This window comes from Pseudopipra pipra, chromosome 6 (genome assembly GCF_036250125.1).
Source record: "Pseudopipra pipra isolate bDixPip1 chromosome 6, bDixPip1.hap1, whole genome shotgun sequence".
NCBI lineage: Eukaryota > Metazoa > Chordata > Aves > Passeriformes > Pipridae > Pseudopipra > Pseudopipra pipra.
This window is the reverse complement of record NC_087554.1, coordinates 12,385,068-12,412,414: the sequence shown is the minus strand read 5'-3', so window position 1 is coordinate 12,412,414 and position 27,347 is coordinate 12,385,068. Positions and strand designations below refer to the sequence as shown.

General features: G+C 39.5%; 1 long non-coding RNA gene across 1 annotated transcript in view; it reads right to left on the bottom strand.

Annotated features, from left to right (window-relative positions):
• LOC135416776 (uncharacterized) overlaps positions 1-27,347 on the bottom strand; it is a 121,674-nt gene that overhangs the window by 66,663 nt on the left and 27,664 nt on the right. Inside the window, exon 2 of the long non-coding RNA XR_010431714.1 lies at positions 19,968-20,036. This is a non-coding gene — a long non-coding RNA (uncharacterized LOC135416776). The remainder of the gene's footprint in view (positions 1-19,967; positions 20,037-27,347) is intronic.

Below are 27,347 nucleotides of genomic sequence, written 5' to 3'. Positions count from 1 at the left end.
TCACAACTGGAGGTTTACAAAAAGGTACTCTGGAGCCAGATTTGTCACACATTCTCCTGAGTTTCTGTGACTCCAAGGCAAGCTTGGCCAGAACAAAGACATTCTTGCTATTCAAGTAAACTAACACAAAATTACAGCCTAGCAACCTCTGTTATAATAATACCACTAGTTACAACAAGTTGTTTCAGACCTATTACTCTATTTTGGGCATATACTGTCTATATGATATAATGTCTGTTTGGCACACGGGGACACATTCAGTTTGATGTGTAACAACATATATATGCTTTGTCACAGAATCTTTATATACAGGCCCACTACAAATATTTAAAAGAACTTTGAAAGGCAATTTCTCTAAGCAGTAGTTTATAGTAGTTAAAAGTCTTCTTTGTTTTCCAACATGTTATATCGCTTATTTCACTGAAAAAATTCATGTAATCTTTATTGTTACTTTCCTCAGTCACTTATTTTACCTTGTGCATGCAGTGTGATTTCAGGCAAGTTTTACATACAGAAAAATACAAATGTCATTATTGGACTTTGTTAGATACAAAGTGAACTTTAGTAAAAAAAATGCCTGATTGTAAATCTGGATTGCAGCTGGGTGTCACAAGCAAAATAGTGAAATGAGTAATAGAAGGAAGGGAAAAAGGCCCAACACAATTAGACAAATTAAAGAATCATCATTTATATAAATACGTGCTTTCCCTAAAATCCTTTGAAAGACAATAATTTTAAATCCTAGTAAATATTGCAGCTCAGTTTGTCAAGAGTCAAATACACTTGTTTTTTTCCCTTCACTCAGAATGCTGTTGGGATCAGAATCAGCAGATTAAAGAGTTGCTGTCAGCTGTTCTGCCCGAGGGAGAGTTTTCCTTATGATGAGATGACGGGTTGCACTTGAAAACAGGAGAGGAGTGGAGGGATGAACACCCATAACAATCATTTCTCTAATTCTGATTGAAAAATCAGCCTGACCATCAGTTCTTGGTGTAATTTCATTAGGTCTCACTTGATGACAGAAGCCTAATTATTCTTCCTATTGACAACTCCTGGATGCAGTCAACAAATTGCGGCAGATTCGAGATGGAAAGTGAAACACTGCCCTTAATTTGTGATGTCAAGCCCTTTATGGCCACAACTATGAGACAGTTAATCAGAGGTATCATCTCAGGTAATGCTGCAGCTTCTGCTGGCAATCAAAGCTGCTTTCACACCAAGGTACAACTCCACATGAGCTGTAACTGAAGACAGAGTGCCTCTGTGCACAGCAGGGGTGGGGGAGTAGGTAGGAGAATTGTCCCATATTTTGTTGGCAAATAATGATTTTATCAGATCAGAGGACAAATTTTAGCTCAAGGTGAAGTTGATACCATGCTACTTTTGAAGATGAAAGGAAATTTATCTGATTTTGACTTTGTGCCTGGCCCTCTTTACAGCATCTCACCAGGATTCCTGGGACTATAAGAATATGTAGTTCATCATTGATCTTCAGACTTAAACTATCTGGCTTTTTAGTAACTTCATCTGCAGTCCTGTTGTGATAGTTATCTACTGCCTTTTTTTTTTTTAAGAGATAAATAATAGACAAATTCTTGTAACAAGGGTCATATAAACATAGACACAATTCTTATTCAATTAATAGTCTCTGTATGTTCCAGTGTCCACACTGGGGAGAAAAAAAAACAACTAGAGCAAAGTACTCTTCTGTTGATAACACATAATTTTACCATTTGCTGAATCTTTGCATGCAGTAAGAGAGAAATCTTAACCCTTGGGGTCTGAGCAGATATTCTGCAAGACACAGTTGTTCATCCTTTATTTCCTCTTGCTTAGCAAGATGTAGACTCCCTTGAAACCTCTCCTAAAATGAAAAGGAGGGGTCAGAGACCAATGTCCAAATATATAATGGTTAGATGTTAATTTCAAATTGAAACTGTTAATAAACCATACCAAAGGCAGTTTTAATCACATGAGGAAATCTAATTAAATTAGAAGGTTTTCACTGGGAGTGTCTTTGACCTGTTTGTTCAAATTTAAAACCTGTGATTGAAGTCTCACTGTAGGGATTCCAGGATTTGGAAGCTTTGGGACTCCGCTCTGGCCAGCTTTGATTCTTTCTAGATTCCGTACCTCATGCAAAAACCTCACAGAAGGAGTTCTCCAAACTCCAGAACTGAGCACAGCTTTATTGTGAAGCTGCTCTGCTGTGGTGCCCACTTAGAAAAAGCAACCTGTTGCAGAGGATCAGGGCACAGTGGCAGGCCTGTTCATGCCACAAACAAACCTCTAAGGACCAACTCCCAGGCACCAGCTCTTCCCTGCCAAGGCTCCTTTCTGACTCCTGCTTGCATTGGGCCACACTTGCCGTGGAGCAGCAAGCTCTTTTGCCTCCAAGCTCAGTAACTTATAGCAGCTTTTGCTTCATACACTGCACTCCCCCAGAGCATCTCCCATTCAGAGCAACAGTCCTTAACATCACTCCCAGAGCACAGAGAGAGAGAACGGCAAGGAGAGGAGGGAGAGGTACCTGTCCTGAGCACTACTCAGTTTGGATACACTTTTGAGATGCAACAGTAGGGCACTGAAAGCTAGTCTGGAATGGAGATTCTGTGAAGGGAAAGGTGAATGACTGCAACATCAAATCTGCTGTACATAGTAATTTCTTGAAGTAGAAATATGTACTTGGCTCCATTTCCCAAAAGGTTGTCAGAAAACCCAGTATTTGCTTATTCTACACATTTGTCTTCCCCCTTACCCTCACCCCATGCCTCATAAGGTTTCAAACATATGGCTGGCTTCAGCTATGTAGAAGGATCTTTTTGAATTTGTACAGCTCAAGAAAAAGATAGGTTGATGGAAAGACATTTAGTTTCCCTTCAAGAAATTTACAGTGTAAATCACCTAAAAGATCCTGAAAATTTTTGTTGCTTTAAACAACTAAATCTAAATTGGAGAGTCTCAAATCCTCAGCAGGTGTAAATCAGCCTTGCTTCACCAATCTCAGCAAATGCACTGAAACCTGACATGAAGGGACAGAAACCCTAAAGCACAGCCAGTCATTTTCCTAGGAGTTACAGCTCCTTCTCTGGAGAGCAACTGTCATAACACGTTTGTACGGCAGCTCGCATGGCCAGGCTGTGACCCTGACTAGGATCCTTACACCACTAGAAATAAAAATTATGTTAGGAGGCCTTGGAAATTACACCGTTCTACTTAAGGTTAGGCATAATTTAACCTCCGAGAAATGAGTTCAGATGTGCCATTTTTAAACCGCAGAGTGGGAAGAAGTGAGGTACAACACTCACACATGCACTGTAAAACATGCTGTAGTAAAACCTTTCTCCTGAGTTCCAGCAGGAGAAATAGAAGAGTCTCGAGACAGAGCTAGGCTGGGAGCACAGTGCCTACACAAAAAAGTTGGAGTTGTAAAGCAAACCTCAATCAATCACGTTCTCGGTGATAAGCTCATACAGATGGGGTGCAAGCAGGGGGCCTTTAATGTGCATTTCTGTGTCTATCTGAGGTTTTGTAGGGTGTATCTCAAGGAATACAAAACATGAAGTTTTCTGAACATGTGAATTAAGAACCTCAGGGAGCAGAAGAAATATCGATTTGACACAGTATGCTGTTCAGTACAGAAAAGTACAGGAGATAATCATCAATGGCAGCTGCTTTCAAACCTGCATGAAACCTCAGGGTAGGACTTTCAGCACCTATTGGCAAAGCTTGTTGTGCTCAGACAATTGTCTGATTCATTTTAAGATAGCTTTAAAATATTTAATTATGACAAATGTAGAAAGGGTCAAACACCTTCACCTGGACCAAGTGCAAGTCCTGCAAGATGCTGTTTGATAGAATCAGGTTGATCCTCAGTTTATAAAAACAGCAGAAGACCTATAAGATTTCTCATTTGTTTTGAAAAGAGTGAGGGATGTTTGGTTTGTGGTAAGGAGGAAAGCTTTTCCTTATTGTTTGTTTCTAAAGCAATAACTAAATTAGAAAGAAAAATCTTTACCAGAATTTTAAAATGTGAGTCCAGCTCCACCTTATCTGATCTATGTTATTAATCAGTTTGTTCTTTATCTCCAGAAACTCTGAGGAGATGATTTCTGATGACTAGGCTCAAGTTTGACAGATTTTTAATAGCATGTCACTGTCAGGCCATCTCACATATTTGTATTCACACGTATGTTTCTTGGAGAGGAAAAGAGAAATAAGAGTGTGATGGAAACCTGAAGAAAAGGAGAGTTTGAGGATGAGCTGAATAGAGAAAATAAGGCAAACTACTCAATTTTTATCTTTAAACTATTTTTCAACAGAATTAAAACAATATTTTTTAGTTTTTTCATTTTTAGGAAATACATAGACATGAAAACTGATCGGGAATCATATATAGAAAGCTTCATTTTAAAACAGTTCATGAGAAGTTACAAGGATGTGAAAACAGAATCTTGGCAGACTAAGCACAAGAAAGCCTCAACTACTGTGATCATTTACCAGAAAAGCTAAAATAACAAACTTAATTCCACACGGTCCATATAAACCACAGAAAAATCTGGATCTCTTTGAAAGAATAATCATCATAAACATGAAATTTTTTTTAAAAAAAGGTCCACCCTCCTCTCAGTGACTACTCTAAAAGTCGGTGCAAAACTAGGATTTCTAAATTCATTTTAAGAGCTTCAGAGAAAGAAAACATGAGGGCAAAACAGCAACATAGTCACAGGACTCTCCAAGACCTACACCAACAGGAAATCATTGTCAATTTTCAAGAAGAATCATATAAGGATTTCTAACAATGACTAAACAAGTCCTGAGTGCCCAATCTACTTTTAAAGTTCGAATTAGATATGCCAAAAGCTGTGAGAAAAATTTCAGGCCTCCATATCTCCTCACTTATGGATCAATAGAGCATTCATGAATCCAACCCTGTGCAATGGCAAGGATCTGAGCATTCAACATTATTACTGTACTGCAGTTCATTTAATGCTGCAACTATAGTTCATTTAATGCTGTGCTGGCTTCTCTTGCATTTTCCTCATATAAAAGTTAAGTATCCACTACAAAAATGAATCATCTAAACTCCAGGTAAAAGCTATCACAGTATGAAAGTAGAGATCATGCTGAGAAAATGATATCAAATGTTATATAAAAAGAGCTATCCTATTGAAAGTGTTTGTGGTTTGTAGTTTACCTCCTGTTAGCAGCTCTCTCTGTATTGATTTCAAAAACCTGTTCAGAAAGCTAAATTTGGAATTTTTATAGAAATATTTGAAGAGTCTAGCCTGTTAACATCTTTTCATAAATGAAGAAACAATGCATATTAAACACATGTACATACAAACTACATTAGAAGAACATTAGGTCTGCAAAGCAAAGCACTCAGAAGTTTTCAGATGCCATAATTAAGATCTTCTGCGCAATCTTAGTTCAGCCCCCACCCCGCACATGCCCACGTTGACACAGTGTCTGACTGCACAACAACCTCTTCCCGAGATGAACTCAACGTCATCCAAGCCAAACCAACACTGAATTTGCCCTCATCAGTAAAGGACATTGCCTGCATACACCACCTTCAGTTGCCCACGGCAGAGACCAGAAGACTAGAGAGAAATAAGGTGAGGGACTAAGCCAGGGAATGAATGGTTGCATGGTTAACCCTCTGCAGTTCCACCCTTGCAGATTACAGCTGGTCTTCACCACTGAAGACACGCTCACCTTCTCACAGCACTCATTATTTGTAGTATCTTCATTTTCTGTGTCCTGACAAAGAGGTCCATATCACAGAAGACTCTGCACCCACCAGCTGCCACTTGGAGTCAGTGGGCAGCCTGGTTAGAACACAGAGCATGACCTACACTGTGGAGAGCCAGGAAAACATCAGGCCCCTGCTACGTCAGACTCAACCACCCTGCATCCCCTTTTTCCACATGTAGGAGTAGAGAGTCTTACCACCCGTCTCAGAGCAAGTGTTATTTCAAAAATAAATGTTATTGTTTGCAAAACAGATAGCAATGAAAAACGCACAAGAAAATTAGTAATTCCGTGTTGATCTTGAGCAGTAAGGTAAGCCTGGGACTACCCGTGCAACAGAGAGAATAAAACAACTTAAAGCTGCACTCATTCAGCAATCACCTTCTACTTAGAGCACAGAACGATGCAGGGGTCCATGGGAAAAGCAGTGTGTGACCATGTAATTAGAGACACTATCAAAATGTATACACACAAGGGGGCCCAATTAAGGCTTCATGGACATCATTATTCTTTTTTTCTTTTTCCATTTTTTTTTAGCGCTTGGTTTTATTGCAACGTTCATGGTTTTGTACCCTTTTATCTATAATTTCATAGGTTGTTAAAAAAAATACAGAAAGGGAGAGAAAAGAAAGCCTGAAAAAACCTATTGTATGGAATGTCAGTGATACTGAAATACAGGGCTGGCACTTCTTGGTCCATAGCAGAGGCTTGGCCACGTGAGTGGTAATAGAAATGGTAGCCTGCACATGGAGCAGGCTGAAGGCAGGGCTGGGAGGCACACAGGTTTCCCAGGGACACACTACAGCACAGGGACACAGGGCACCATGTATCTTGGCTTTCCCTCTCAGGTCTACCTTTGGTGGCCCATCTACTACTTTCCATGGCAAATACTTTCCTCTCATGTTCTTCCCCATTCCCAGTCCCCGCCTTGTGTATTTTTGCTAATGCAACCCCTAAACTCCTCCAGTCCTAGTTTGCCATTCTAATCTTCTATTTAGTACTGTACTCTATGGCTTCTTCAGACTCACCATAGCAGTATTTTTTCCTCTTCTTACTCCTATTCATTAGTCCTGGTCTCTCTCCTACATGTTACCCTCAGGTCCCAGTCTTACATTTTTTCTTTCTGCCTCCTGCCACAACCCATATCCACACTCCTCCAGTTTTTCTGTCATCTCTTATGTCAGTGGCAGCATTTCCCACCCCTACTTCCACATAAGTTCTTTCTTGCTCCTCTTCAGGCCCTAGTCCTAGCCAAGCCCTTTTACACAGTTCCGCAGCTAAGGAGATTTCCCTCCTCCTTGGTCTGAGCAACTATAAAAACAGAACCTGAAAAACCCAAGGGCACATTCTCACTTTCTGTCTTGTTGGCCTGCGCTCTGCTTGGGGCAGAGAGCTGACTTCCTTGCCTCAGCATCCCCAGCAGCACATGCAGCACTCCTCTGGGTAGGCACATGCTTGAACTTCCAGCACTTGATGCCACAGTAGCCTAAAAAATTGTGAAATCTAATCCTAAACAACACCTACAATATCATGTTTGGTGGGGGCTGTCCAGACAGTGATTTCAGGGAATTCAGCTGCTACCAAATCTCTACTGATCAAGTGATAACACAGATTTTTCAGTGTTTTCCCTAATGGATTTTCACTGGAGCGGCAAAAGATAATGATTCCACAAAACTTTTAGATTGAAGCTGAAGAACACTGTCATGGAGCTTATCAAACACATACAAGAACACACACAATTTACTTTGCCTTCTATTTTTTCTGAAAAGAATACGATTTTTTTCCCATTTCAATCAGACAGAAGTGGGCTGATGCAGGTATCTAAAATAGAAAATTTCAGCACAGATAGTGCTGAAATAAGTAACTCTAAGTAATGTTTTAAAATAGGTCACTTATGACAACATTAACTGTTATGCCATTAGCTTCTTTTATTATACATAAAAAGGGGGAGAGAAGAGCTTGTATATGCCTTTATAGACTTACATAAGGAAAAAAAAAAGAGTAGTTATATTTGGCATGATTTAGACCTGGCCTGAGATCCAGGTTCATCAAACCAGTCCAATATGAGGTTTGCTCAGTATACCAACTTAAAGCAAGGTGAAGCATCACCTTTGGCTTGCAGTGTGAAAAAAGTTATTGGACTTCTAAGTAGTAAAGATCACTGGATATGGATAGTTGGGAACTCATGACAGATATGAATGAATTGCAGTTACTAAAAATGGAGGGAACAAAGAAAGCAGGTTACTTCTGTAGATACAAAGATCCAGAAATGTTTATTCTGCAGCCAGATGATTAGTGGTATTTAGGCAATATAAATGCTCAAAATACCCACTAGAGAGACCTCACATTGCCCCACTTCTGAGTACAAAAGTTACAGCCACTGTAGTAGCAGACTAATGCATACAGCAAATATAAGCTATTCAGTCTCTGAGCAAGGCCACAGTGGCAGCATCAGAGGAGTATCAGAGTAGCTTGCAGATTTTGGGGCAATGCTGAGTGGAGGAAGGAGGAAAACCTGCAGAAAAGAAGATGCTGATTCCCAAGGGTATTCAGGCCACTGTCATGGTGAAAGAGCTGTGCTAAATCAAGACGCCATTTGCACGTCTGCTGGAGTATGCTCTAGTGATAGGACAGTAAAATTAACAATGCTCATTCAGATGAGGAGCTAAACCAAATGAAGCAGTGGAGCTTCCATAGGGAAACAGACCTTGTGCATTTAGAAAAGCAGCTAAGCCCACTTGATGTGGTCTTCACAAAATAAGAAAGACAAAAAAGCTGCAGCTAAATATGGGACATGCACGTCAAATGCGTGCCCCAGAAACAGGCACCTCTTTGCTCCATGGTCTATCTACAGGAATGGCATGGGCCTTTTCCCAATGTATCAGTTTTTCTACTTCTCTCCTACCCAGCAAAGTCCCATAGCTAGCCAGAGAAGCTACCACCAATGAGCCCTCTGCTCCTCTGAGACAGTATGACCCAAACAGCATCTAGCATGGTTACAAATTGGACCTGGGAGTCACTACTCCTACTTACCCTGCTGCTTCAGCACACTACAAGAAAGACAAGTGCTAAAATACAAAGGAGAAAACTATTAGTTTTCATTACAGTAACTTAAAGAGCCTACCTAATACCTAAATATTTTATATATTACATAGCCGTATGTAATATATTCTGAATGCTCTCTGCATTAGACAGCAAGATATATGCAGCTAACTTGGAGCACTGGTAGAATACACACACAAATGCCAAATGTACACTTGCAACAGTTACTCCATTCTCCAAAACAACCACTTTTTAAGGAAAGCTATTAGGAGTTTTTCTGGTTGGAGAAATTAGACATTACACTTTGAAAGGCCAGTATTTATTCATGTTCACATATATGCACCTGACAATCACTTCTCTGCTCCTTCCACATGATGGAAACACCAAAATTCCTCCTCTACTTCAATTATTTCTACTTTATTTCAGGCTTTTATATGAAGATGAACAAATTGTCATCTCACCTTACTGAAGTCAGATTTCTCTGCTCCTCTGAACAATTTGTGTCCCCCCCCCGCATTCCTCAGTAAATGCAGTATACAGGGAGACAAATTTATCCCTGGAAGCCAGAAATCAAATGAAGCACGATGAGGATTCAAACAGCAGGAAGCCTGCAGAGGAGGCCAGACTGAATCCAAGCAGAAAGAGTGTTGTCCATGAAGGTGGAAAGGCTCCATGCTGAGCTACTATGATTCAGTGCTCCATATGACCAACGAATTTCCAAAGAAGACTAGAACTACACAAGAACTTGATAGAGAAACATTCACAGACACAAGGTTTGCTACAAGGATAGCTCAGCTGAGAATCAGCAGGGATTTTTTCCCACTCTGCAATTAGTGCACTTGTCAGTCTTTGACACCGCTGCAGTATTCCACAGCCCGTGTGCCTGCAGGAGACACCAGATTGGAGGGAAGGAGAATGTGACAAGGTAACACAGATGCTGAGGGAAACGTGTTATCCCGTTAGCCACTAAGTGGAGCTACTAAGTAAGAAAGGTAAAAGAAACTTTTGTTTTGATTCTTAAAGCACCTTTGATGCTCTCGGAAATGCTGAAATTTGAAGTGTCAAAGTAATAGCCCTGGTTGTCCTGGTCACATATTTCTATACTGGATTACTCACAGTGTCTTGATGTACTTATTAAATTGCTGAATTATTTTTCTCTTACAAGGAATAATTTTATTCCAGTTTCCCAATTCTGTGTCCAGTAATCGAGTTGTGTTGCGTCCCACTGCATGTCCCTACAAGTGCTATCACTGTTGTGAGATCTTTACTACAGCTCAAGCTCTTGAGAAAAAGTCTCTGGAAAGCAGTTGGGGCTGCTGACTGGAAAGTCATGAGATGAAGTGTTAACTCAAACTGTGGAGTTACTGCTCAGCTATTGAGATGTTGAAAATGCCACAATGCTTTCTGACCAGAACTGGTAACTTAGCTACATCTCGGGGATGGGCTGAGTTTTTCCCTGGCTATCATTATGAAAAAATTTAAAGGAGCTTCCAAGGAATTCATTTTGTTCATCTGTCTTTCAAGCTAATAAGAGGAGAGCCAATATCAATGTATTACATATGGTGATACCACACAGCCTTCTCTCTCATTCTAATGCCAATGGCACCGTTATCCAAGCCCAGTGTCAAGGACAGAGCTCTACCATGGCTAAACCTAGATCCACGTGCTGTGAGAGTAGGCTCTCACAGTTTCTCTAGCAGCAGCATGGAGATTCCTTCACCTTGCTGTCTACACAGCTAGAGGACTGCAATCATTTACATTACACACAGTGCTCATGCTACATTCAACAGAGATTTTTTTGCAATGTTGTCTACACGGGGCTGCATTTTAGGGCTATCTTGAAAACTTCACTTTTGCAGAAAATATCAAGTGCCATTTCTCAACTCGTCATGCTTCAGTAATCTATGATCTATTGTAGTGGTTCCACACTACTGCAAGATGCTTGATGCTTGTGCCTAAACATCAAAGAATTGGGAAACTTGGAGCTGTTGCCTCCATCCCCCACAGCCATCACTGATGTCATGATAGTCAAAACTCTCTTACCACAACCATGAATTGTGTGGGCAGTGCATTCTTAATAAAGTAACCCTAAGTGCCACAGCAGTCCCTATCTCTTGTCTAGAATACGCAAAGACCACTGATCCTTATGGAAAGCTCCATCTCTTGAACAGAGGAAAAAGTGGATCTTAAGGGAAATTGTATTTACCTAGTGTGGGGTATGCAGTACTTGGGGAGAGGCTCAAATTCATGTATTATGAGGACACTTAGAAACGTCTCATTCAGATACATTGAAAGCAAGGAGTAATAAGCAGAGTCACACATGGGCCTGGTTCAAAGCACAATGATATCAGTTAGTGCTCCAAACTCATTGCACAGTTAAGACAATCTCAGGGATTGTGGTCATTACCTCTTCTCAGGAATTAGCTGAAAGAGTGTCTCCTCCTACCACAGGAAGAAGGCGAGTCTGACTCAGCATGAAGGATCAAATTAAGGCAGACTATTGCATCAGAAACACAGTTCTTTACGTACAATTCAATTCTAAACAGAATATTTAGGGATGTGAATCTAGCTGCTTATTGTGGAATCTTTGCTTAGTCACGCAATAATATTTATGATTTCCATACGCACTAGCCCATGACAAGGCACTCAAGTCACTTGGCCAAAGAACGTCTGCAGTGCACGTCAGTGGACAGAGATGCAAAATACATACCCTCTCCTTATTCCCAGTTAAGGTGGGAAAATGAAGAGAGTTCATGAAAAACTTTGCTGAACGTGTTTCCAAATTTTGGGATTGGACTTGGCTGTAATGTGCAAATGAGTATGTTTTCCTGTAATGATGCAGTGCTCCAATAGTACCACAATATTTATAAAAGCCCTAACTGAAATTACTAGATAGTTCATTGAAACTATTGTCTCTTCAAAGTTATTGTAGCACAGTCTTCCACTGATTAATTGCACAGAGCAAGACTTTTGACTTCTAAGATCTTTCCTAAACACTCCCCCTGCAGTACCGCCATCAGTTCCACGAGATGCTAGCAATTTGGTTCATGAAAGATGGTGAAGTTAAAAGCTTCTTTCATCAAGATAGTTCTGTTAAAATTAAGTCATGTGGTTCCCAAGCATTAAAAAAAAAAAAAAAAAAAAAAGAAATATTTCTCAATAGAGCTTTGCAATCTTTTCAAATACTAGAAGGTCACTTATGTTTTCAAGGCCGTTTAGCAAGGTCAGGTTGTAATGAGCTGCAACTACTTTATTTGTGATTTGTGGCTCTGAGGGATTAATTGTCCCCACTCTGTCTCATCCACAATCTAAGGCCGAATTGTCAAAATGATCCATGGCTTTCGTCCCCAGGCCCATGGTTTCATTATTAAGGTGCGTTCTAATCGATAGTAGCATTTTTAACATTTTGCCCCTTACGTTTTATCAATCCTTATTATCTAATGACCAATACTGAACTGGCACAAGGTTTTTCAGAAACACACTGACAGATTACAACAGGCAGTCACATGCATTTGTAATTAGACTTCATTACCATTATAACTGCTGAATGGGAGCAGAATAGAAAGGCAGAAGGAATGCACCCAGTTCACAGAGCTGGTCTCATTTCTTAAAGCCCCTGCACAAGTCTGCCTTAATTTAATAATAAATTAAAAATAACCTCAACAGCAAATAACAAAAAGTTGGAATCTTTTTCAGGTTAATATGTTCAATTTATTCCACTCCACTGGCTCAAGTGGTATCAGAAGCTTTGAGAACTAGCCAGCCATCCAGAAATTATAAAGTTTTGTTTTGACAGAGAAAACACCCACTGCAAAACAAAGCAAGTCTGTTACATTTCACATTCTTAAATTTGATTATTTTAATTATTTCAATTCTTTGTCACAGTTTAATCTGTTCTCACATTGAAGCAAATATGAACATTAATTTTCTTCTTCCCCTCTGCAGGAAACTGGAGCTATGACAGATAATACTGTATCTCCTTATCTAACATCACTACTGGTTTAGGAAGAAAGCTGAGGGGACAGATCCTCAGGTGGCGTAAGCTGGCCTAGTTCCACTGAAGTCAATCGAAATACACTCATTTACATGTGCTGAACATCTGGCCCAATAGTGGTCATTAACAGAATATTGCCCAAGAGTAATGTTTTCCAGGCTACAGAAAAGCTGAAATAGTTATTTTAAATTCCATAGCATTCATTCTCCCTCCTTTTCTGTAAGAGTCCTGGGCTGTCTAATGAAATGGAATGCTCTGGCCTCCTGGCTTTCTTATTCAGGGAATGTGGCCTCCTTCCCAACCTGACCTTGTCAAAGCAAGCAGCTTCCACCTCTGGACAGAATGTAAAACTGCAGGCTACACACAAACACATACAAGAGTTTCATTAGGAACTAAATGTGACACCTAGCATTTCTCTGACAAGCACAGAGCATGCAGTGATTCAGAACTGCAGTTAAATATGGTAACATTTAAGAAAAAAAAATTAGATCCAAAATGAGTTTTCAAACCCAAGTCTGAATGGCATATTAGTTTGTCAATTCTGAAAATACAAAATTATTGCTGACTTCAGTAAGACTAGAATATTATTTCTGAAGTCTTCAAACTTGGTATTTTTGTGAGAGCCTGGTTTGTTTGCTTTCCAATCCTTATGCTTTCCAATCCTTATGATAATTTTAGAGCCTCTTATTGTATTTCTCTTTTCCAAAGAACTTTTAGAGCTGATTGGAAAGAAAATCTCCTAAACAAACTTAGCCCACACATACCCAAAATAGAGGAGTGGCTATCATGACTCCCTGATCTCAGCAGAGACTTAGTCACAATTTCTAGTACTGCTGTCTTAACAGCCAGTGTAGTCAGTTCATTGCTGATCAGTGTAGGCAAGAAAGAATTGCTGCAAAGACTTGAATGACGTAGTTTGGTTGGCATCTCATTTCCTATCACAGATCAGCTCTACCTAAAAGAATATCACCATCACTATTTTTCAGCTATCCTAACACATTAGTGGGTAAATAACTGCTTCAGACAGATTATTTCCAAGGCCCAGCAGTGTTTTCTTTGAGATGATGGACCACAAAGGCGTCAGCTAAAGCAAAGTGACACATTTCTGCTGATGGTAGTTCCAGCTTTAAAACGATACTGCAATTTTATGAAGTTTTCCTCTTAAAATCTGTCCCCTTTGTATTATATATGACTATGGGCTCATTTTCTAGATCCAAGGTGAAACGTTAAATATACACAGAATAATGTACATGACCATGTGAACACGTATTTAAACCTTTTGAAACACACAGTGAGTTCCTACAAAAAGTTCCTGTGTTAAAGGCCTAATAGCTTGAGCTTATTCTGAACCATGCTTGATGAAGACCACTCCAGTAGGAAGCATCTAATTTCACAGAGTCACAGAACACCTTTGATTGCAAGAGTACTAAAAGATCATTGAGTTCCATCCCCTCTGATATAGGCAGGATGATACCTAGTAGATCAGGTTGTCCTGGACACCATCCAACCTGGCCTTGAACACTTCCTTGGATTTCTCGCCCTTTGACTTTGCTGGACAGGAAAAAGAGACTGACCGTGTTCCTGGAGAATGTAGTGATTCTGCTCACTTCTCAACATTCTTATCAGAAAAGTCCAACAAACTGGAAATATTCTTATTTATGTAATGTAAGCAAACTTCTCTTCTTTGCCGAAAAGGTCATAGGCACATTCCAGTGCTAAGATTCTCTACACACCACCACCTCTGTTGGGTGCTGACGTGCCAGGTCTTCTCCAATGTCACTGACATGTTTCACAACTCATACTGTACCTTTGGATGAAGGAATTGATCTTCCCTTATTACAAACAGCAAAGGTGATCAAGAGCTCTACCCAACATTAGATTGTATTTGTCAGTTAAACAGCAGGCAGAGGTTATTAAATGTCTAAAACTTCTATTTTGAAAAGATTTACTGCTCTTCCCAACCAAAAACTTGTTTCTATTCTGTATCACCAGTGTTTGCCCATTTCCATTTCTCTAATTATAGGCAGTCCTATTACATTTCAGCTATTTGAGTTCTTCATTTAAGATCATGCCAATGTACAGCAAAATTTTGCAGTACCTGCAGCAGCAACCTTATACAGAAATTACACAACGGTGTTCAAAATGAAGTGTTGCAACAAATGAAAAACGTTGCAACAACTCAACTTTGCATCCAAAGTTTTCCCCATAATATGCTGTTGGTGGGTTGCTTTTTTTTCCAAAGTTCACTTGGAAATAAACTTTAGAGACCTGCTAATGAAAGACTAATCAAATAAGATGGGGAGAAGGATATAAAGAAAGTAAAACCTTGGTAAGTCACGTTTGAAATAAAACAAAACATGCTTGGTAAGTTAGTAATACTAGAAACTGATTTCATGCTGCATTCCCTTCATAAGGCAGAAACGGGAGCGCTGTACAGGGAACATCAATCCATCACAGCTGGAAATGTGAGTTTTGAAGACCATTTTGGTAAAGATAACCAAATGAACTGAAACATCTGTTTTTCAAAGAGATTATTTGCTAAGCACAGAGAGAGTGTAGTGGATCAAGGATTGGACTTGATGATCTCAGAGCTGCCTTCCAACCCGGCTGATTCTATGATATATGACAGTTTGTACCCATGCAGGACAGTTTGTACCCATGCAATGAGGTGATCCTTATAAATCCACCTTATAAATCCACCTTTTAAATCCTTATAAATTCACCTCAGCCACCCAGGCTTTTTACCCATGTGAGAGTGCTAGGCCTTACACTTCCTGAGCTTCCTTACTTCTCTCAAGGCAGGGCAAGTGAGAGCAAGTACACTTTTCACCTGAAGTAAAACACTAATGTAAATGTACTCCTACAGAAAATCGTGAAAATAAGACTGCCATTATTAAAATACTGCCATAATTTAAATATTGCCTTCACTAGAACAACTAGCATAAGCAGCTGTATGTCCTTCCATTTCACTTCTTTTCTTGTTTCTTCAAGAAAATTTCCATTGTGTTTACTCAAGTCACTGTTTGTTACTAACAACAGAATTTGAGCTCAACAAGAACAAGCTAATTAGGCCAACAGCCATGTCATATCCAATTTTTCCAGGGTAACCTTGTCAAGTCTGAGCATTTAATTTCTACACCCAGAATACTCTTACTTCTAAATATTAGGCATGATGCTTTGCTACAACTGATAGAGATAAATGCACTTAAACAAGGAAAGAGTTTCAAAATGAATTTATGGGAAAATAATCACATGCAGTCACTGAACCAACACAGAAGAAACAGAAAAAGATTCTATCACCAGAACATTTGGATAACACCAAAAAAAGATGAAACTTTCTGGTGAATCCAACAGTGATTTTTCTCAATCCAACAGTATTTTCTCAATATGATGAATATTCTAACTCCTGGAGGGTCCATAGCAAAGAAATACCTGCGTAGTCCCTTCACAGCCTTCTTAACAGGCTAATCATGTCATCAATCCTGTGAGGGCAAAAATTACCATGCCCTTGCATTAACTGAGCTTCTAAGAGTTACTCAAACCAACCTTTCAGCAACCTGAGATATTTCACTGGATGTCAGGCCCTGAAACACCTCTTAAAACCCACGCAAATAGATATTATTTTTAAAGCATAACAACACTGTGATTGTTCTGGAGCTGAACTCAGGAAGATGCTCTGTAAAACTCAAAATATAGATTATTTTTTGATTGTAGCAGTCTTGGAAGAAGCCCATCAAGACTGCTACTGTGTTGAAAATTAGAGTAATTAGGAAGGCTCCACTATATGTGTCCATATAAACATTTTTCAAGTAAATAAGTTACACTCCACGTGAACTGAGTCAAAAATAGGTATATAAAACTACTTGCTAGCCATCCCAATCAAGGAAAGACAATCCTTGATTTTTTTGTTAAGGTAAAATTCCTTTCTCTACTCCTGAAAGAATTATCCCACTCCCCAATTTTACTTGCCTTAGAAGCAATGTTTCTATTTCAATAGTTTTACCTGCCTCCAGGTTGCAAATGGTAATGACTACAGAAGTACAGGGAAATTTGCCCTTTCACAACATTAATATACTCAGTTCTATTCAGTTTTGTTCATCTTTCTGATGAAGGATTTTCCCCATTAATTAAGAAGGCCTTGCATGATAAGAAATAGATTCAATAACAGAAATCAGAGAGCCCAAGTTTATTTCAGCTGGTTTGCTCTGTGGTCAAAAGGTGCCTTATAACAGCCATGTTATCACATACCTGTGTTAAAGTCAAGCTTTAATCAGTTCTTAAAGCTTTTACACAGAAGAGACTGAATTCTATTCTAGTTCTCTTTGTGGCTACTCATTTTCATTGAAGAGAGATTACAGGAGTGAAGAACAGCCTTCAAAGATTTTTGAGGATTTAACACAGGGCTAATTGAAAAGCAAATGTAGGTGAAGCAGCCCATTGTATGGAGACAAGTCTGCTGAGCACTTTTAATAAGGCAAGACCTCCTCACTGAAGCCCAAGACCTCCTTTTTCAATATGGTTGTACACACAAGATCGATTAGCAACACACATGCAAACTGCCAGCACGTGCTCAGAACTACCTCGTTTCTGAATTGTTTGGAGAGGGATACAGAGTATTATACAACATGTTTGCTAAATTTAAATTTAAAAATGTTCATTGATGTTGTCTATTTAGAAATCCTACCACTGTTACTGAAGTCAGTGCACAAATCCAGTTCAAAGCATGAAGCTTGCCTTCCGTGCACTTTACTCTTGTTTTCTTGGGAAATTACAAGCAGCTAAACTCATATACATATTTCTCCATAAAAGAGCATTTGGCATGGCAAGTCATAGTGGGAAATGTTTAAATAAGAAGGGACTTAGTTTGTGGACAAACGAGCAAGAGAAGGTGCAAGAAGTTGTAAAAGTTTAAGCTTCCTGCCCGTATATCTGCTTTGACTTTTTTTTTTAAATCCACTGGTACACTCAAGATTTGGGACAATCTATGTACTATTTTTAGTATTTGTCAAAACATGAAAAAAAAACCTATTAAAAAAAAGATAAAAGCAGGTTACAAGTGTATTGAACTATTGAGCCACTTTGCCCCATCTATGACTGAAAAAAATTCAGAACAGTGTGTAACTGAAAACATCAGCTCAGGTATGAATTCACTGAACCAGTATGACCTCAAGCACAAAGTTCTAATTATTTTGGCAGGTTCTCTGAACAACAGAAAATAGAAGTCATAGATCCTACTGGGACTTCTTCCATCCTCCCACATCTGGGGTTTTCTGGAAGAAGCAAAAAGCCCTCTTGGTCCTGTATTGTTCAAATTGGTTTGTATTTACAGTAGTTCAGCATGAGAAGTATCCAGTGACCTAAAAGGCTGAACATATTCTATCACAGTAAAGCTGAATGCTATGGGCAATTCCTTTTTAAGCGGGGGTCTTCTGATTGATCTTATTTTTCTAGTTTGTAAACTACCCACAACCACAATTTCTCCCTAGATATTTTCATATTATATCCTTCCTGGATTAGCTCTGTTAATAGCAAGTGTTACATAAAACAGCACCACCACTCATTCTCATATCCTTCTTAATTTTTTACTTTTTTAATTTAAACGGGTGGTTTTTTCTGAAATATGGCAGGGATTTTGATTACAAATGTAGTTCTCACAGATGTTTTCCAAGACCAGCATGCTTTGCTAGCCCTTAAGAAACTCTGTCTTGTCCCACTTAGTTCTGCTATACTTACTGGACTGGCAGGGTAGCCACTATCTATCTACATTCTGCAACACTACAAATGGTGCAGGTAAATTTGGACATCTCATAATAGACAACCATTTGCTTTTAAAAAAGTCCCACAGCAACTTTTACCCCTCAACGGAATAAAATACACTTTCACTTTTAGGATTCCACAGAGGGGAAAAAACAAAAACACAAACCCCCAGATTTCCCTTCCCCCCTCTCCCCCTATTTAAAGTAAAACTGCCTAATACCAACAAAACTAGAAAGAAAACAAACCTCAGATATCATCAGTGGGATCATTCTGCTTGGGGACCCCCAGAATTTCTCAGTCAGGCCTTTTCAAATCCCTCCAGAAACAGGAGCACCCCCAAGGGAGCTGTTATTCAACACCAGTACAGGCTGGCAGATCCTGTCCTTATTAACACACAGTGAGATTCATCTAACCTAGCTTTAGACATCAAAAGGTTAGACATTTAATTCTGAGTTTGTCACTGTAGGCTTTTCTACAGTCAATGGAGAGAAACAGGCGTCTCCAGGGGGCAAGTTGTCTGACCTGCCTATTTTAGGCTGAGATGAATCACTCTCTGAAGGTGCCCATTTTTCCTCAATTGACTGTAAAGTGAATCTAGGGTGACTTCCCCAGCCTTTGATATCTATATTTCAGATATCTTGGTGAAGACATCTGAATTTTAGCCACAATTTTCAGAGCTCAAACCCAGCATCTCTGACAAATTAGCAATGTTATACATCTGTTCATTGAAACTAAAATTTTCACACCAAACTCCCGGATTACATTCCAGTTGACGATCACAATCCTGTTCCTTATAGAGACAATGTCTTTGTTTTAATCAGTCATAACTTCAAGATGGTAAGTTGACACAATAAAAACAATTAAAAGGCAGAAATCAGTTTGATTCTGCTACAGTAATAATTCTTGGGTTTCTTCTGTCCTATCCACAGCTGACTCCCACCAAACAATTGTTCTGAATCCACCAGTAAAGCACTTTCACTCCAAATTCTTTTATTATTATAAACCAAAATCCAATAAGCATCTTTCAGCAGTAACTACATTTTTCTGCCAAAGTCTGACATGAAATTTCAATTTTCAGTGCTAAGCCTTCATAACTTCATATCAACAAACATAAAGAACAGGACAACACTGAAAGAGGGAAACTGTTCCATACATCTCCATTTCATAATGGAGATCTTCCCAGCTATGCATTTTTCCCATGGGATACACTAATGTTACAAATTCAGAAAGGTCCTTTCAATTACTATTTTTGGACAGATGATCCATTAGAGCAGTACTCACCATTAACACTGTACTCACGGATATACTCTATACCTTAAGGCTAAATGAGCCCTCAGATAGAATCTAATCCATGATCCATCAGCATTTAACTTAAATGACAGTCCTATATGTTTTTCCTTTAATGACAAATTCTTACCGTGTATGTCTTTCTCCACTGATGTGTTCCCTTTTCTTTCTCACCAGATCTGAACCACCGACGTTGTTTCTGTAATACATAAAAAAACAATGTCCCTTTAAGTATTACATTACCACCTTGTTTCTGTACGGTTTGGGTATTTTTTCTTGTTTTCAAAAAAGTTGCAGCTAATGAAATAACTGTTAGAATAGTAGTTAAAGTTACATACAAGAAAAACGAAAGGAAAAGTAAGAAGAAATATTCTAGTTACTAATAATGAAAGCTCCTTTATAATTTTGCCCATTTTTAATACATCAAAACTATTATCACTAAATAAAAGAAAATAAGTTTTGGCACGTGACCAGTTGAAACCATCAAAAAATTAATCACTTTCCTTCAACTCTATGCATTTATTTCAGTCTGCCTAATCTACAGTATTGTTCTATACTGTGTTGCTACAGTGAAATCCATTTGCTCAAAGAGGCACCTACAGCAGTCAGTCAAGTTATTAGGGATCTGATTACTGATCTTGTTGTAGTTGACCTGGGGCAGATTCTTCTTTCCTGTTCATGCAGAGGCAGAATCTGCCAGGCTGTGAGCAGTGCTGGCTCTAGACATCTAACTGGCACTGGGACTGTCATCTACCAATTCCTAGTCACTTCCTGAATTTTAGGACTTTTTAAACACTGTTGTGCTTAACTACCTGCAGGCATATGCTACACTTAACAGTACTTTTAGGGAAGAACTCTGCAATGTTTTTTGCCATGATTCATAACAACAGTCCCACAAATGAAGGCAGTTAAAGCATGGGTTTAGCTAAAGCCCATGGCTTATCTCAAATGGGAGCACCACAGTGTTTTACTCAACAACAAATACCCCAAATACTCTACAGACAGATCTAAAACATAAATCACTAATAATTTATTTCCCATGGAAATGCTTTATTCAGCTGACTGCAGAGAGGAATCACTACAACTAGAAGGCCAGCCAGAGCAAAAACAAACTCTTCATTCACCTGAATAGCAAAAATATCACCAGTTACATAGAAGGCAGCACTGTCAAGCACTACTTCTCTCTAAGGAGCAGGTACAGCAATCACTAATTGTCAAGGTGCTACCTGCACTAACTGAGCAGCAGGTTCTGGCCAGTCTCAAAAGCAATTAGGCACTGTATTGCCTATTTTGTGGATCTTCTAGAATAATTATCTCTGTGCTCCTTAACAGACTTATGATATATATTCAACATATACAAAACTTTAGATGACCAAGCCCGAAAGGGCTCCTGTTCACAACAGACCAAGGTCTGAAGAACCCAAATCTGAAGTCTTAAGATTGTGTGACCTCTCATAGCTCTTGAAAAGGCACAAATACAAAGTTTGATTCCTCACTGTATCTTAAAAAGCCATCCTGATTTTGGGAGTGCAAATCTGAAAAAGCCAACAGAAATAGAGGCAGAAGCTGCCCAGTAAGGGTCCTACAGGTTAAGACTACCAGGGATCAGCACAAGTAGCCAGATAACAGTTACGAAGTTGTACCTGTACAGTCCACAACAATCTACAGTAGAAAGGAAGTGTATACTGATTAGGATTACCTAATTAAAGTTAACAACTGAATTTGACAAAAATGCTCTTTTGTCTAAAGATCTCTTGTTCCTACACATTTCCAAATCCCTCAGCTCTGTTCTGTCTCCTGAAGAATATTTTACATTCTCTGAGTGCTAACGCATCACCAAATACATTTCTTAAAAAACACAGCAACTATTTTATTCATAGCTTTATTTTTATAGATGAGTTTAGGTTTGATTCCCCTTCATACTTTCAATACAATAGCAGCTAATGGCCTACAAATTTCAATTAAAAAAAAAGAACAAGCAGAAATGTATTGTGTTTGCATTATATACAGAAAAAAAAAATGTTACGTTTCTAGAGGATGGGGGTAAGATGGGGGCAAGGATTGCTTTTCAAATGCAGTGAGAATAGTAATAATTCTGCCGTTATGCTGAGACCTTTCACAGCAGGACAAGTTTTTATTACCAAGATATAAAGTCCCAAGGAAATAGATTTATAGGGGGCATAGTGACACTAATCAGAAATCCTTATGAGTGCCCATAGAGCACAACTTACAGGCATTGAACGTGTTCATAAAATTAATCATGGGCCTTTGGAAATGTTTACCTACATGGTACTGGTTTGGTTAAAGTCAGTCAAACTTTAGGATCAGATTCTTAATATATCCCTGTAAAGCTCTTTGTTTTGGGTTACCAAGGAGAGAAAAGAGGAGGCAGTATCTGCCCAGGTATACGTGTCCTATAAATCACAACATTTCGGACATTGTCTCTCATAATAAAATAAAATGCCATGATATAAAATTAATAGTGATTCAGAGAAAACACATTTTCCGATGGGTATTGGGAGGTACTGGCAGAAATAAACCAATGGTCTCTGTTAAATTTTTAAAAGAAAAATGTCAAAAGCAATTTGTCCCCAGTCCCCACCTCCTCTCCCAGTCTAAACTGCTGTGGGAAATAAATAAGAGATGATTTTATTACAGGCGGGGGTTTCCATGGCTGCCTCATGCCAAGACACCTGGGGGCCATTTTGTTCGGAAAGCTGAGGAGCCATTTTGTGGTCAAGGACTAGTGGGCTGCTTGTGGTTCTGCTTAAAGTTACTTATTTATTTCAGCTCTGGGCCCCTCAGTTCAGGAAGGATATTGAGGTGCTGGAGCGGGTCCAGAGAAGAGCAACGAGGCTGGTGAAGGGACTTGAGCACAAGTCCTATGGGGAGAGGCTGAGGGAGCTGGGGTTGTTTAGTCTGGAGAAGAGAAGGCTTAGAGGCGACCTCATCACTCTCTTCAACTACCTGAAGGGAGGTTATAGCCAGGTGGGGGTTGGTCTCTTCTCCCAGGCAACCAACAATAGGACAAGGGGACATGGGCTCAAGCTCTGCCAGGGGAGGTTTAGGTTAGATGTTAGGAAGAAATTCTTTACAGAGAGGGTTCTCAGGCATTGGAACGGCCTACCCAGAGAGGTGGTGGATTCACCATCCCTGGAGGTTTTTAAAAAGAGATTGGACGTGGCCCTTAGTGCCATGATATAGTAATTGGAGTTGGATCAGGGGTTGGACTTGATGATCTTGGAGGTCTTTTCCAACCCAACCTATTCTATGATTCTATTACTGCTGCTTACAGTTCTGCCTACCTGCTGCTACATACAGTTCTGCTTGGGGTTGCCTATCGCTGATTATTGTTGCCTACTCCTACTTACAGTTCTGCTTACTTACTGCTACAGTGTGAAGGTGAGCCTGGAAGAGTGTAAGGTGGTGAGACCAGCCTGGGCTCCCTGCCAAGGGACCATGCGGCCGGGGCAGGGAAACAACCGGACAGGTGGATGAAGACAACCAGTGGATGAAGGCAACCAGTGGATGAAGGCAACCAGTGGACTGCACCAGAGGGCAAAGATGGCCTTTTAAGGAAGAAAAAAGCGAGGGCTGGCATGGGAGGAGCAAGGGAGTGGCCATGCTAATCGAAGGGTCTTAAAATGGCTCACCCCTCCCATTCAGGGGTGCTCGAACCTGAACCTGGTCACGAGTTCAGTGCAGCCAGAGTGCTGTTAATGAAGTTCTTTGTTTCACTTTATTTGGCCGTCTCCGAAATTCTAATTGGAAATATTTCCCACATTGCTTTCAAATTTGGCGATACCTCAATAAAAGTAAAATTTGGCCCCACCAAGACCAATAACAAAGTTTCCACTGAATTTGCTAGAGACAGGATTTCACTTGTGGATGGCAGAATATCATCTTAAATCCGGGTTTGGTCCCACTTGCTCAAGTCTAAGATCAAGCATGTTTATAAAGTGATGACTGCAGGATTCCTGGAATTGACATGTCCATGCTATAATTTTCATGTTCATGCTCAGGAAAGTAAGGTGCCTGGTTTAGGCGTTTTGCAATCTAAAACCAAGATCTGCAAAGATTTGTGATCAAAGTTCTCTATTAAAGAAAAAGGCACCTCTCATGGGAGTAAATATTGCACTTCGTAGGTGGAAGCTATTCCCAAATGAAGAAGAAAAGACCAGCTATATTGCTCTGCTGTGTAGAGTTCATAAGAACCCTCCAGAATAAAACATTTGTATGTGTTTTACTGAATAATTTTCAGCCTTGAAATGTTATTAAAGTAAGAATTTCACTTAATATGAATATATGCAAAATACAACATTTTTTTCGTGCAAAACATATTCACTTATATTGCTTAAGAGAATGACAAGATATTATTCTGGACTATCAATTCTAGAATGCTGCTCCACAGAGTATACAAAACACTTAACAGCAAAGAAACAAACCCCCATACACTTCATACATCACTGGTGTTAATTATGCAATGTTGCAAAAGAAGGTTAAAAAAAAAATCTGTCCCTTAAGCTTTAAATTTGCTTTCTTAAGCATTAAGTATTTTGCCCTATTTTTTAGCATGCAGAACTAGAAATAATTTTGCAATATTGTCATGTATGTTCAATAAAAATGCAAATACATAAAATCCCTATATCTGAACATTAACTCAGGTTGATGTTTGCTAAATAATACTTGTAATAGACTGCAAACAGGAAATATATGGAGCACATATTTTTAAAGCAGTTCCAAGAAAATACTACGTTTTGCAGCTTTGAAGGGAAGTAGACAAGAGACTGACAGTTTTTCCTGTAGATATGCAATTCTAACATCCAGATAGAAGATGAGGTAGCTGCTTCCCTCATTCTTAATAAGAAGACCTGGCAACTTCAGGACTTGACCAAAGAAGCATCAATGACTATCAGCAGTTGAAAGAAATCACCACAGTCTTTTACAAAGATCTGCTGTTAACCAGCTTCAATGACTTTCCAGGCAGCCTACCTGTTTTGTTTGCAGCTTTAATACACTGGTGGCTACTTATGCAAAAAAGGCAAAAACTAATTAAATTTGTTTATGTATGTTATCGTGTGGAGCACTCATTTCCAGACATCAAGCTATGAATCATTAAATAACTGCTAAATTGGTCTCCTGGGATAGATCATGGCTCAGAGTTGGGCAGGCCCCCATCCCACCAAAGCCAGGTGTGCTCTGCAGTGAGCAGGCATTAAAACTGCTTTAAAGGCCATGATTTGGGTACGCAGCCAGGTCTCACACTGTGAGGTGAGTGGTAGGAAATCATGAAAACAGTGACAGCCCTCCTGTCAGAGTTACTCCTCTTTTTGATTAATGAGGGCATTTGAAAGACAATTAGCCAGAGCAGGTTTGGCTGCAACTAGCTTATCAATCAGGCACCCTCTATTCAAAGCACTACTGCCTTCTTTGTTTTTGGTTGCAGAAGAATTGTATCAGTGATACACAAACAACAAGGGACCTTTACATGTTATTTAAAAAGATGAGAGCAAAATGTAGCAAATCACAACTGAAATACGAAAAAAAGTTTTGCAAGCCACAAGCCACTGGAGACTGGGAAATCATCACTGCTGCTTCCACATTGCCTAATTTTTAGTTTGTGCATTTTGAATTCAAGGCTGTACAACTATATCAAGCACTTCCAAGTTTCACAAGGGCAGGTTTAAGCTGAGTTTTCGACAACAGCAATGAGCCCAACTACCAATGATCACATCTGTAACAAAAAACCTCACTTTATTAGAAAACCCACTGTGAACCTGCTCTCTGAGCTTCAACATGTTTCAAATATGAACTGTTTTAATTTTTAAAAATGAATTTATTGCAATAGTTCATCAGTTTGATTTATCTATTAGTAATAAAATCTCTTTGCTTTCCAACTACTAGCATAGGTAGAATTTCATGTATAACTGACTTTTCACAGGCATCTCCTCTCCTAGGAACATCTTTCATGCTTTGGTTTAACTAAGAGCTTTACTTCAAGTTGGGTAGTCCTTAGCTCTATTTAAGCGATCAAAAATATGAAATGGACCATTTAAACCATGCCAGAACTTTTCATTAAGATTTGCATTCCATCAGAACTGTTTTGATCAAACTAACTGATTTTTGACTGTAACAAATTACTGACTAATGTACTTATATTACTCTAGATCTGAATAGATCCAAGACTGAAAGGGCAGGATTGAGACTGAAGCGTGATGTGCCGCTTTTCCTTTCAGTCTACAGTTAATTTTCCCTGGTAATACCAGATCAGAAGTACTTTTAATGCATGACTAGAGTACTACTAAGTGGTTATGTGTGCAGTGCTAGGAGGTTAATTTTTTCCAACCTTGCTAGAATCTATTTCAGAAGTAAGCTCACAAAATAGCTGCATTGTGTGTGTTTGAATACAGAGCTAATAAAGCAAGTGACAAATTAATCTCCGATTGGATTAGAGTACAAAGACAGAGGGAGCTTCAGCATAGCCCCAAAAATCCTCTCTCAAGCTTCCCTGTGTTGGAAGTATGTGATAGTCCAGCATACTTGGATAGAGAACTATAACTGTTTTTAAAAATTGGGAACAGTTCCCACTGAGAACACATAGCTTGTCACGGGGTTAATCTGCAAAATCACTTCTGTTAAAGTGTTCAGCCACCTCAGTAAGCTCCAGCAGTAGCACCCACAAAGGGAGCACTGTTGAAAACTTGCCACTAGCAGTTTATACCCCCTGGCCCTAATCCAGGAGCCACTAGAGAAAGCCAAAGGCTCTTTCAATGGATTTTAAATTGGTCCCTTCACTCCTCTAAGTTACAAAGGTGGTAATGAAGTATTGGGAGATTTAATAGAAAAATAAAAGAAAGAGGCATCTAAATAGGTGGTGGATGACCAGTGATTCCCCATATTCTAACTGAGAAAGAATGTGAACAGTTTCTCATTTTTCTATGGCTGTAGTTGTAAACAAAAAGGGACAAAGCCCTAAGTGGTGTGGTACTGCTCCTATATGTGGGCCAAATTCTTTCCACCCCACCATGGGAGCAACCTTCATTCATCCTGTGCATTAGAAACGGCCTCAGGCCTAGGCAAAGCCCTGACCCACACCTGGGCATCATCGAGGAGAGGGCGAGCCTGGGTGGCATGGACAAAACCCATGCCATGACTGTGGCAGCAGTTGGAGCCCTGTGAATATATATAAGCCCATGCCTGGTCTTGCTTAGTCTACAAATGCACACATAGTTGCTCTGTTCTACTTTAATGGATGCAGGACACACTAACTGGCTCTCCTCACAAGAGAATGGTAAACGCTATGACTGGGCTTCAGCAAGAAAGTGGGAGTACTGGGGTGAATGCAGACTATAACCTGCACTGCTAGCTTGTGATCATTTCAGGGTAGGGGAGATCAAGTGGACAGAAATAGGTCCACTATTTTTATACAGATTAATACAGACTGTCAGCTTCTCTCAAATAACAAAAGGTAAAAAGTACCCTGGGCCACTGACAGAGACTTCAGGTTTTG